The sequence below is a fragment of the Triturus cristatus genome, chromosome 7 (genome assembly GCF_964204655.1).
Source record: "Triturus cristatus chromosome 7, aTriCri1.1, whole genome shotgun sequence".
NCBI classification, from domain to species: Eukaryota; Metazoa; Chordata; class Amphibia; order Caudata; family Salamandridae; genus Triturus; species Triturus cristatus.
In genome coordinates this window covers 564,745,688-564,759,293 of record NC_140590.1, presented here as the reverse complement: position 1 = coordinate 564,759,293, position 13,606 = coordinate 564,745,688, and the positions used below count along the sequence as shown (strand labels likewise).

Sequence of the window (13,606 nt, the reverse complement as noted above, 5' to 3'; positions counted from 1 at the left end):
AACCTGGCACAGTACCTAGAAGCCTGCATCAAATTAAGGTACCTTGGACTCCTTTATAAAATAGGACATTAAAATGATAAGAACGCTTGCTAAAAAGATATAAGGCTTTTATAGGGCACTCATAACTCTTTTTCTATATCTCAACCTCCATGCATTGGCGGCCGGCAAAGATAAGAGTGGTGAGCTGGGGGGGATGGGGTGGGGGGAAGTCAACCGATGACGGGTTATTTAAAATAAATAAAAATAAAATTTAAAAAACGCTTACCTTGCACTCGCCGCATCGCCGACTCGTGGTGAATAGTGAATTGTATACCAAATGGAAATCAAGGCAGTAGCTTGAAAATGGCTGGTAGCAGTGCTGGGATATTCACCGATTCAGTGTCTGGTTTTGGCCAAACTATTTTATTCCCCTTGGACTCTAGCATTGCCAGTTGCCGCTGGAGGGCCTGCCAGTGAAACATAAGAACCCAATATTTTGGGAACCAGTGGTCATAGTCAAACAATTATTTTGCCCATGGATATGTTGGGACTTATGGCACCCCTCTGGATAGGTTTAGTAGATTTCACGGCAGGAGAATGTGGACTCACCAGAAAGTATTCATATATCTCTTATTCATGACTTGCAGAGGTTCCCTACAGTTGTACTTTCAACACATCTAAAGCATTTACAAAATCCAATGTGCCTTCTGAAACACTCAACTCCACCATGGGGAAGCTGTCAATACTTAGGTGTGATTCCCTGCATGCTGGAGACAAAGAAGACGACCACCGCTCAGTGTAGGAATCTATTTGAGGATGGAAGGACAAGGCAGGTTAGTTACAGTTTGAGGATGAGGGACATCCACACATCCCTAAGTATGACAGTTATCATATCTACCCTTTCTGTAGTATATACAAATGTAAACACTCTAAATATACCTGTAAGCACACCAAATAGGGTGAAAGGGGTATCTGTCAATTTGTGGCCAATGTCTTGCATCCATCAAACTCTAAATAATACTCAAAGTTTCTTTTGTGAATGCAGGGGAGAAATATCTCAAGACAGAGTAAATACTGTAGAGCTCATTACCTGTACCACTCGATCAGCTCCCACACCATCACTTTCCTTTATTCAGACAGCATTTGCAGTCTCCAGAGTGTAAGATGCAGTGGGTAAGCGCCCTGGAATCTTCTCTCGGTGCCTCAAGTTGTGGACACTCCTGTCACTGTAGTCAGACAAGCAGTCCTCTTTGGCAGGACTGCTTTCCATGCCTCAGTGACTCGCACAGATACTCGCCGTCAGTCTTTTGATGTGCAGAGCCCCATACTGTTCAAGCCCTTATTTCCATTTACACAGACACACAGGTGCAAATGCACCTTGCTCCATATTTGTGAAACCATTCACCATGCAATTAACCATAGATGACCGTGCAATATAACATTTGTGATCATGAACTCAATTTTGAACTGCTGGGTTTTGCACCAGCCAGGGTGCCAGACAGACACACATGCGTGCGACACTCGCATGCACATACACATAATGTGTATTTGCAAAAGCGCACAATTCATCCCTTGGATTATCATGGCATTGACAAGCAGATGTCGCAGATGTTTATTCTGATTTAGCTTCATGGTACTCATTAGATCGACCTCAGAAGGATAAAAGGTCAAGTGGAGCCACTGAGATTCGAACTCAAATTTCTGCGCACACACTCGTGCACATCCACACACATTTATCTGCACACACAAACATAATGGTATAGGGTGTCTTGGCACTGAATAACAGATATTATTGTTACACAACTCAATGGCACTGATTTTTCGACCACTGAAGGATGAAAGTCCAAGTGAAGCTGCTGAGATTCAAACACATTTCTGCACACACAGTCAATTGCAGATACACACTCATGTCCATAGGTACACACACTCATGTCCACACAGACACTCATGTGCACATTCACATAGACACACACTCATATGAATCCACACTCAAACACTCTGGTGCACACTCACCTTCACACATACACCTTTATGTGAGCGCACTCACATATGCACACACACATTCATGTGCATACACAAACTCACTCGACCAGGCACAAATGCACGCTCACACATACAGGCATTCGTGTGCATGCAAACTCCTGCACACACGTTTACACACACCTTCATGCGCATTTACTCATGTGCACACTCATATGCACACACACTCACATGCACTTTTGTGCTTCCTGGTGTGTTTATTCTTTTCCTGTGGGAGCAGAGCAGCAGTCTCATCATTTTTCTGTGGCACAACCAGGCAGTGCCCTCCTCCCACTGCTTGAAAACAGCAGAGTACTCGGGAATGCAGAGACCCGACTGAATTTTAGACTAGGGGCAGCAAGATCAGCCAACGACACCTCAGATCATGGGTACTCGCAAACATTTTACTGAGGTCCGAAAAGTGTGGTCTTTGGTTTGATTGAGGGCACCACTGATACCAGCGTGGGCAGGGTGGTGGCGTACAGTGGGTGCAGGGGAAGCAAAGCATGTACATCTAGTGGCTGAACTCAATTGTGCAATGGGAAACCAGAATCCCGGCTTCCCCACTTGACCAAATTGTGTGATCCTGTGCAATTGTTTTATTTCAATATCCCTCCTTCTTCTTTATTATCTCGAGGACCTCGAAATACATGACTTTATGATGCATGCTGTACAAAATCTCCTGTGTCTGAATGTAATCACTAATTGTATTGTTGTCAGGTTGGAGGGGATATGGAGGGTGAATGAAAGTTTATAAATTCATATTTGAAAACAATCGCTTAAAAAAACTACCTCTGCATGTACTGCTATAATCTGATTTACTACGGTTAAATGGTTCTAAATGATATTGAAATGAAATACACTTTTTGAATTTTGAATAGACTATCATTTTTACACGCTTGTGGTCTTTAAAAATGAAGGTGTTTCTAAAGTTAAGGGCCTAGCTACTTTCTTTCCTTCACTGCAATTAACCTTTAAATATGGGCTTGCTGTTTATTTAACATTTTTTTAAATGTTTGTGCTGAGTTGAGTAAACGCCAGCTCAGTGCTGCTGCTGCCCATGCGCCCGCCGGGCCGTACTTTGAGTATCACTGCCTTACAATCCAGCTGAGAGTCTGAATGTTTTATTTTGCCTCCCTAAGAAAAGCTATTTCAGTAACAGGTCGAGAAACCCCATTGCCCCCAGAAGTGTTGTCCGCAAATCCGACCGTTGCTGTCTGTGATCCACTACATGAGATCACTGGTCTCCCCGGTGTCCGTGCGCAGCGTCGACATCTGTTCACATCTGCGCCCTGTCTGAGCCCTGTCACAACGTCTCATTCTGCACCCCGGTGAACAGTCTCCTTGCACATTCCAGATCAGAGCTATCAGCTACTGGGGACAAGTTACCCGACTAAAAATGAATACTGGGGCCGGGGTGTTCCACCCCCCCCCCCCCCCCCCTGAAGATACGCGTCTGCCTCTAGTACTCACCCCAGCCCCGCCGGCACTCATTCCTACTTCTCCCTTCACCCTCCAGCTCCCCTCCTCTATCACAGGCTGTCTGATGTGCTCCCTCTCCTTCTCCCCCTCCATGGAGCACCAGGTGGACGGTGCATGAGTGAGAGCTTGTGGAAAAAGAAAATCGGCAGCAGGAGTTAGGACGAAAGGTACGTTAAAACAAGCATTGGCAGAGTCAACAGGTCTTGCCTATACAATGTGTTTTAGCCATGATGTACACCAACATGCCTGCTGCTCAGCATGACTAAAAGTTTGTGGTGCATAGTGGAGTGTTGTGCAGTGGCATAGAGTGGAGTAGTGCAGTGTTGAGTGGCGTGGAGTGGATTGTCACAGAGTGGAGTGTCTTAGAGTGGAATGTCATAGAATAGAGTGTAGTAGAGTGAATTGTTGTGTATTACAGTGGAGTGAAATGGCGTAGAGTGAAGTTTTGTGGATTACAGTAGAGTGAAATGGCGTAGAGTGAAGTTTTGTGGATTACAGTAGAGTGAAATGGAGTAGAGTGGCATAGAGTAGAGTGGCCAGGGTGAAAGAACATTGAATGGAGGGACGAAGAGTGAAGGGGAGTAGAGTTGGAGGGGCGTAGAGTGGAGAGGCATAGAGTGGAGTAGAGGGGTATAGGGTGTTGTGGTATAGAGTGAAAGCGGGGCATAAATTGGAGGGGCGAAGAGTGTCGTGGGTAGAGTGGATTGGCATAGAGTAGAGTGGAGAGGTGTAGAGTTTCGTAGAGTAGAGTGGCATGGAGTGGAGTGGCGGTGAGTGGAGTACAGTGGAGTGGAGTAGCGTGGTGTGGAGGGTAATAGAGTGAAGGCTCATAGAGTGGAGAGTCATAGAGTGGAGTGGCATAGAGTTTACTAGAGTGACATGGAGTTGAGTAGAGCATTGTGGAGTGTAGTAGAGAGGCATAGAGTGGAGCGGCGTAGAGTGGAGGGGCATATAGTGGAAGGCCATAAAGTGGAGTAGAGTGGAGTGGATTAGAGTGGAGTGGTGTAGAGTGAAGAGGAGTGGCGTAGAGTGTCACAGAGTGGAGTAGAATGTTGTGGAGAGGCATAGAGTGGAATACAGCACACCGACAGAGTGGAGGGGGTAAAGTGAGGTAGAGTGATGTCATAGAGTGGAGTAGAGTGGCACAGAGTGGCAACAATGATTGTAGAGTGCCATGGAGCTTCGTAGACTGGAGTGTCATAGAGTAGACTGTCACAGAGTGGAGTGGAATAGAGTGGAGTGAGTGGCCTGGAGTGAAGTGGCATAGAGTGGAGTAGAGTGTCATAGAGTGGAATGGAGTAGAGTGGCAGAGAGTGGTGTATCATGGAGTGGAATGTCATAGAGTGGAGTGTCATGCAGTGGAGTGTTGTAGAGTGGAGTGTCATAGAGTGGCCTAGAGTGAAGTGGCAAAGAGTGGTGTGGAGTGGCATAGAGTGGAGTGGAGTGCTGTAGAGAGTAGAGTTGTGCCATAGAGTGTCATGTCGTAGAGTGTCGTTGAGTGGAGGGGCATAGAGTGGAGTGGTGTAGAGTCTCATGGAGTGGAGTGTCAGAGTGGAGCGGCATAGAATGGCGTTAAGTGGCATAAAGTGGACTAGAGTGGTGTAGAATGGAGTGTCATAGAGTGGAGTGTCATAGAGTGAAGTGATGAAGAGTGGTGAGGCATAGGGAGGCATAGCATAGAGTGGAGTTAAGTATACTGGAGTGCCGTAGAGTGGAGTGAGGTGCCACAAAGTGGAATAAAATGTCAAAGGGAGTGGTGTGGCATGGAGTGGTACAACATGGAGCAAAGTGGCACATAGTGTTGTAGAGTGGAGTGGCATAGAGTGGCATAAAGGGTGGCAAAGTGGCATTGAGTGTCATAGAGTGGAGTGTTGTGTAATATTGTAGAGTGGAGTGGCATAGAGTGGAGTGCAATGGCATAGAGTGGAGGTGCCTAGAGTGAACTGTTGTAGAAAAGAGTAGCATAGAGTTGCATGCAGTAGAGTGGAGTAGAGTGGAATGCAGTAGAGTGTCATAGAGTACAGTGGGGTGTCATGCAGTGGAGTGGAGTGTCGTAGATTGGAGTGGCATAGAGTTGAATAAAGTGGCCTGGCATCAAGTGGAAGAGTTAGGCATTGAGTGGAGTGGCATAGTGTAGAGTGGAGTGGAGTGGCATAGAGTAGAGAACTGGAGTGGAGTAGAGTGGAGTGGCGTATAGTGGAGTATCACGTCATAGAGTGTTGTATTAGAGTGGAGGGGACTGCATGGGCTTAGAGTGGAGTGATGTAGAGTGTCATAGAGTGGAACATTATAAAGTGGAGCGGCATAGAGTGCAGTATAGTGTCATAGAGTAGAGTAGAGTGGTGTAGAGTGGAGGGGCATAGAGTGGCATAGCATAGAGTGGAGTAAAGTGGAGTAGAGTGCCATAAAGTGGACTACAGTGGAGTAGGGTGCCATAGAGTGGAGTAGAATGGAGTGGAGTAAAATGTCAAAATCGAGTGGTGTAGCATGGAGTGGTTTAAAATGGAGCAAAGTGGCATATAGTTCCTTACAGTGGAGTGCCATGGAGTGGAGTGGCATAAAGTGGCATAGAGTGGAGTGTCGTAGAGAAGAGTGGTATTGAAGAGTGGTGTGGAATAGAGTGTTGTAGAGTGTCATAGAGTGGAGAGGAGTATCGCACAGTGGAGTGAAGTGTTGTACAGTGGAGTGTCATAGAGTGGAACAAAGTGGCCTAAATCGAAGTGTCAGAGAGAATCCTAGAGTGTAAAAGAGTGGCATAGAATGGGGTGGAGTTGAGTAGAGTGGCATGGTGTAGAGTGGAGTGGCACATGATGAAGGGGCGTGGCATGTACTGACAGGGTATACAGTGGAGTGGCATAAAGTGGAGTGGTGTAGAGTGGAGCTGAGTGGACTAGGGGGGCATAGAGTGGAGTAGAGTAGCATAGAGTGGAGTAGAGTGGCATATAGTGGAGTAGAGTAAAATGGCATAGAGTGGTGTGAAGTAGAGTGTTATAGAATGGAGTGGAGTGTCTTATAGTGGCATAGAGTAGAGTGGAATGGGGTAGAGTGGAGTGGCATGGAGTGTTGTGTCATAGAGTTTTGTGGCACAGAGTGGAGGGGCCTGGTGTGGCGGCGCATACAGTGGAATGGAGTGTTGTGATGTAGAGTGGCATAGAGTGGAGTAGAGTGGTGTAGAGTGGAGTAGAGTGGCATGCTAAAGACTGGAGTGGCATAGCGTAGTGTAGAGTGGAAAAAAGTGTCAGAGTGGAGCGGCATAGTGTGGAGTGGCGGTGTAGTATGGAGTATAGTAGCATAGAGATGAGTGTTGTAGAGTCGAGTGGAGTGGACTGGCATAGAGTGTTAGGGACTGTCGTAGAGTGAGTGTTGTGAAGTGTTGGAGAGAAGAGTGGCATAGAATGTAGTGGCGTAGAGTGGAAGAACACAGTAAGCTGGACGGCCTAAAATAAATAAAGCCAGCAAATAGAAAGCATGCAAATGTGAGTTACAAAACACAAAGCCAATGGTAAGCAATGGAAATAATGCATTACCAGGGTAGGATTCAGAATGTCCCCAAGATGAAGTTAGCAAACCAGACAACGAAGTAGGCTTCCACCTAAAAAAGGTTTCTGCATTGGATGCGTGTGCAAGTGCGCTTATGTCTGTGCGTACATGTAATTGTATGTGTAAGTGTGTGAATATGGAGTGCACTTCTGTGCATGTTTGTGTCTGTGCAGATGAATCTGTGTGTGCGAGTTAGGAGCAAGTGTATTGCCCACTAGCCCAACCATAAAATTCTGGACATGGCACAATGGTGGTAATTCCTGGCTATCTGCTTGCCCTGGCACAATGATCATATTCCCTGCCAACACGAATTTATTAGCTCATTGGTGGTTATTCCTGGTAAAATCCAGGCCCTAGCACAATGATGGTAGTTTCGGGTAAAACGTAGACCCTTGTTTTATGGTAGTAATCCGTAGCAACATGCTGGCCCTGGCACAATGGTGATAATCCCTGGTAAGTGCTCTCTCTGCCACAACAATGCTAATTATTGGACACATTGGCACAATAATGGTAATTGTCAACAATGCTAACTGTTGCACAGTGCTGGCAATTCCTGGAAACATGCTAGTCCAGTCATAACGGTGGTAACTCCTGGTAAAAGTCTAGCCCTGACACATGGTGGTAACTCCTGCTATCATACCTGTCCTGCCACAATAGTGGTTATTTCTGGTAACATCCTGTGGCATAATGGGTATAATTGCTGCTAAATACCTGACCTGAGCAAGGACAGTAATCTCTGACAACATGCTCGCCCTGATATAATAGATGCTATTCCTGGTAAAATGTTGTCACAATGCTGGTAATCCCTGGCAACATGCTGGCCCTCACAAAACGATGTAATCAGTAGCAAAATGCTGTTTCTGGCACAATGGTGGTAATCACTGATAGATTGCTGGTCCTGGCACAATGGCTGCATTCACCCACAACATACTTGCTCTGGCACAATGGTGGCAATTTTTGGTACAACGTTGCCTTGGCACAGTGGTGGTAATCTCTTGTATCAGGCTTCTCATGGAACAATGGTTGTAATCTCTGATAACAAGCACACCCTGCTACAACTGTGGTGATTCCTGGTAAAAAGTTGGCCCTGTTACACAATGGTTTGTGTGTGTGCAAGTTAGGAGCGTGTATTTTGCCCACTGCCCCACACTTTAAACGCTGGACATGGCAGAATGGTGGCAATTCTGGCTATCTGCTCACCCTGTCACAATGGTGGTATTAAGAAAACGCTGCCAGTGTGCACTCGCTGCACTCGTGGTTGTGGCTGAATAAACAAATAGAATCTAGTTTTAATCACTGTGCATCCGTGCCAGTGCGCCGTGTCCAAAGGCGCCAACTACACAAAGCGACAAGTGTGCTGGAAGGGAGAATCCCTCCAAGCTGACTGGAGCACGTATCCAATAACAAAAAATATTATTAACAGCGTTAGAGCAATTTCAATCAGTTCACACACTTTAAACTGTTGCTCGAACGTCGTATATGATTTATTCAAAGAATTCGTGGCATTACATCAATGGTTCCTTTTAGCCAAATCATACTCAGTTGAAAGCCAAAATCATATATCCTACTGCAGTCCGGGTCTGAGCATGACCCTTCATCAGGGGTCGTTTCAATGAGTTTTGCAAAATAAATGAAACAGAAGACTTTTCAAGAACAGTCCACTGGGTCATTACTATCTAACCAGCATTAATGACGTCATCATTAGCTTGTGACAATCGTGCAGCCTAAAAAAGCAAAGCACTGAGTAACCGGTTACAACCTGCCAAACAAAAGGTTCTGTGGAAAATGTGAAATCATGCTCACATGATTGGATTGCTGTGCTTTTAAAAACCGTACTCCAAAACGTGCAAAACCAAGCAAAGCAGTGCTCAAGATCCGTGAAGGTTTCTTAACGAAGGCCAGATAAGCGTGAACAACGGATACGATACGTGATGTTCAGAACGCGTACTGTGGCTTGTGTGTAGAGAAACTGGGGGGCATATTAGCAAGGGCGGTATCGCCGCTTTAGAGGCACTTTTTGCCACTAAAGCGGCGATATTTCTATCGCCCTATTAGCAAGCTGTCGCTAACAGTTGTTAGCGACACCTTTATGGCGAAAGCGACCATTTTGGTGCCGCTTTGCATGTCAGCGATATTTATCGCTAATGACATGCAAAGTGGGCGTTCCTCCACACAATTCCTTGGCAAACACTCGCTGATACAGCTTCGCGATATTAGCAAGGCTGCACAAGACCCGCGATGCGAGCTTGTAAGCCGCGCTAAGCCCCCTTTATCGCAGGTTTTTAACAGCTGCTAAAAATACAGCTTAGCCATCTTTAACATGGGAGGTGGATTGCATGGCTGAGTCCATGCCTGCCTATCAGCAAGGTTTGCAGTATCGCAGGGAAATCATCGCTTGCTTTCCCGCGATACAGCATGTTATCACAGCTATCGCTGGATTTAATATCGCCTTGGAGATACGCGTTGCTAATAACGCGCTATCTCGGCAATAAGATCCAGCGATATATGGCGATAAAAAATGAGCACTAAGCGTGCTTTGCGATATTTATCGCAAAGCGTTGCTAATATGCCCCTGGGTCTACTAAACTAAAAGTCTAAATACGCCGGGGTGATAAATGGTCCCGCTATTTAAACCATTACCGCATTAAGCGCACATTCAAACAATCGCTTGTGGCGAAGATAAACATATCTCATTAGACTGGTAAAAAACGAGGCTATAACATAAAATTGAGAGCTAAAAATCATTCGTTCCAGAAACTGAAAACTGCTGAGCTTACCGGGACGGTGAAAAGATCCTGACTACATCACCAGGAGCGTTGGTAGACGTCGTGCTCAGAACATCTGAAAGAAAAAGTGCTTACTGATGAACGGATACCATGTGTAAATAAAGTTAGTTGAGAAGCGAACACACTATAACAATGGAAGCCGTGGTAGATGCTACCGTTATAAATGAGAGAATATCAGTGGTATGCAATGGTACTTAAAATCGAAAATAAACACACAATTATCAGGCTGAATCAAATGCCAGTCAAAAATTAAAACATAGACATACTAAACAGAAACTCAATCAGAGACTCCTTTTTAACAGTACAGAGTAATGGCTATAAAAACTGTTATATTTTAGCCTGTCATTCATCCCATGCAGTTGCATGGCATGTGGTTTTTTGTCCAAAACAATTCTGATCTTGCCAACATCTTCTGAGGATCAGTGCCCTGCTTGGGTTTAAGTGCCTCTAGTATGGCGAAGCGGAGTTGTGAGATGTTGTGTCTCGCTTTTTTCCAGTAGGTCGCTACAGTAGATTTCATGTTGTGATTTCTAATGTTACTTTTGTATTCTCCAACACGTACTTTTACTTTACGTTCTGTTTACCCACGTCAATTTTGCCACATGGGCATTTCAAAGCATAAATTACGTTGGCAGTATCACATGTACTGGAATGTTGAAGCTTTAAGTTGGTACTTTTGGTGGGATGCACAAACAAATTTCCAGTTATCACGTTGTTGCAATGTACACAGTTCATGCATTTTTGCATGCCTTTATAAACCTTTTCAACAGACTCTTGTCTCTTTGATAATAGTTCTTTGAGATTGTTTGATCGTTGAAACGCGAATGTTGGACGTTGCGGACACAACTGTTTGAAGTCTGGTTCTGTTTGAATAATTGACCAGTTCTTCATTATGATTGACTTAAACAAATGGGATTGAGTTGAGTGTTTCAAAACACAAATGATGGGATTAATCTGCTTGGATTCTGTCCGATGAAGAATCTCTGTTGAGGGTTGAAACTCTTTGGATAGCGTCATCTATCACTTTTTTTGGATAACCACGTTGTTGGAATTTAACGGCGAATTGATTAATAGTGACATGAGCTTCTTCTGGATCAGATGTTATCCTTATGAGTCTGATAAATTGAGAATAAGGGAGATGAGGTTTAAGCGAATCTTGATGAAATCTCCTAAAATGCAAACAGTTGTTTCTATCAGTCTCCTTGGTAAACACGTTAGTTTGCATCTTTCCAGAGTCAATTTGAATCAGTACATCCGCTATAAGATTTTTATCAATGTGATGAGTGAATTTAATGTGGTTGTGCACTTGATTGAGCTCAATGATGTTATTCTCCAGGCTGATCAAATCACCTTTCCAGATGACTAAAATGTCATCTATATATATCTTTTAAAGAGAACCAGGTGTTGTGTGCAGTTTTGATTCTTGAGAAAATGTTCATGTTCCAGTTTCGCCATAAAAATATTGGCTTACGAAGGCGCTCCGGCGAAACCCATGGAAGTTCCATTGCATTGTTCACAGTGGCGTAGCTAGGGGGGGCGGTGGGGGCGGCCCGCCCCAGGCGGCACTATTTTGGGGGCGGACAAAGGCATTCAGATAAGGCTCGGCTTGCTTTCGTGGATGTTCGGGGACGGGCAGAGAAGGATTAGGACTCGGTTAATGTCCTCTTCTTTTTTTGTGCGGGCAGCTGTCCCCCCCTCTCTTCCTATTATTCCCTCTCTTTCTGTCTTGCTCCTCACTTACTGAAAACCGTAACTTGAAGAAACGGTTCACAACCTCTTTCCTTCTTTCATTTAGTTGCTTCCCTGTGAAATGGATCCAAAAAAGAAAAACACTCTTGCGGGAAATGCCCTTTTTCTGACATTTTTCTATTTGAAAGTGCAGCGGGATGGAGAGAAATAGAAGGTTTTAAATATGAAAAATAAATACATAACTAAATAAAGCAAGACAGAGTGGTTGCAAAGTGGCCAGATTGGTTTTATTCACATCCAAACACATCAGCCTCACTTTACAGACTTTGCAGTGAAGCGCTACTTTTGTTTTCTCGTCTTTCTTTGAACAGCATTGTTGTCCCCAGGTGGGGAAGTGCACCATTCCTGGAGGTACTGCAATACCTGGTTGATGGATGGATTGGAAAACAAAATGTGTACCATAGCTCTGTTTATGGATGTGGCCTTTTTAAACCATACTGCTTACGTTTATTAAGGATATAAGCAATGGACACTGAAACGGTTCCCTTCAGGGCCCTGTAGTCATGTCCTTAACTTTTCAGGTAAAACCACTTGCTGATTTCTGAATAGTGAGTGATAGATCGTTAAGGTAACCATGTTGTTTCTGCTTACATTTCACATGCTTTACTTAATCTTGCATTCCCTATGAGTGTTTGCTTTTACTTTTTTTTTTGTCAGCATATTACTCTTATCAAGTGCATAATTTTAATTGAGCCACATCCAAGTGTTTATAGCGGGCACAATTAGGTTGTAGCTGAAGGCAGTGTGAGTTTCTCTCAGTGGGGCAGTATGGTGTTCAGTGGGGGAGAGGATGTGGCACTATGGCCAGAGCTGTCGAATTTGGAACTGGGGAACTGGGTTCAGCCTTCATGACCAGTCCACCAGACCACTCTACTGAGGGAGCATATTCCCATGCTAGACCTTACAAGGCCCCACTAGCCCTAAGAAGGCTTGATGTCTTAGCACAAGCAGGTGTACCCTAGTGGTGTAAATTGTGAGTTAACCTTGAAGGCCTGTCCACCACAATCCATACTGAAGTTCATCTCCAGTCTTGCGGGCAGGCCTACACAGCAGCACACCCTAGAGCAACAGTGATCTAGTCGCTGTGACTCTGTCACTGAGGTCACATGAACCTTGAGCAGGTTAGGGTGATGCGAACGGTGTGACCGCACTGGGTACCCAATTCGGGTGGGTGCATAGTTTTTGCAAGTATATTATGGTTTTAAAAAAAACTTGCTGCCACCTTCCTGGCCTCCAGCAATTTTCAGAAACAATAAAAATGTCATGATAACTTCGGTGATTAATGTTTTTCCTAGAGAGAGATCCCAGTTTTGTCTAGTGGAAGGGTTGACTCCTGGAAAGGTAGCACAGAGGGTTAATATGCCTGCTGCAAAGAACATGTACCATGCAGATCACAATGTGCACTGCTTTAATGGGGGGACCATGATGATGAATGGTCATTTAATGTCAGCTGTAGATGATGGATCCCTGAACAGTGTCATGTATGTGCATGTTTGCATTGTGCAGAGGGGATTGCCAGGTAATTGTTCACGCAGCTCTCTGATGGATGTCACATGCGGTTTTTCTCAGTCCCCAGATAGATCATGCAGTCTGTGTGTTCTCTTTTGTACTGCCAGTCACTGCCAGTCACCGGTGTAATCAACTGTGTAGCCTTGGACCGTGTCATGTATGTGCATGTAACTTGCATGACCGAGGTAACTATTAGCGGCGATACTACGTGTCTCTCGGTCCTCTTTCGAGTGCTTGGCGTCATTTTTCCCCAGCAACCCCCCCCGACCCCCCCAAGGGGCGGCAATCTGAGGGATAGCCCCGGGCGCCACAAGCTCTAGCTACGCCTCTGATTGTGCATAAAACATTCCTTTCCATTCAAAGTAACTATGGAAAAATGCAAAGCGTAACAACTCAAGCAGCAATACTTTATCAGCTCCAATCTGACCTTGCTTCAACAAGGCCCATTCTATAGCTTCTGCCTCATTGGAGAATTATCTTGTACACCTATGGGTTCCTTCTTCTGTATACTTCTTAAGTGATATTAGTTAATGTACTGGTTA

General features: G+C 44.9%; 1 long non-coding RNA gene across 1 annotated transcript in view; it reads left to right on the top strand.

The window, feature by feature from the left end:
- Positions 1-3,060: 3,060 nt before the first annotated feature.
- LOC146810132 (uncharacterized) overlaps positions 3,061-13,606 on the top strand; it is a 28,387-nt gene continuing 17,841 nt past the window's right edge. Inside the window, exon 1 of the long non-coding RNA XR_014966549.1 lies at positions 3,061-3,647. This is a non-coding gene — a long non-coding RNA (uncharacterized LOC146810132). The remainder of the gene's footprint in view (positions 3,648-13,606) is intronic.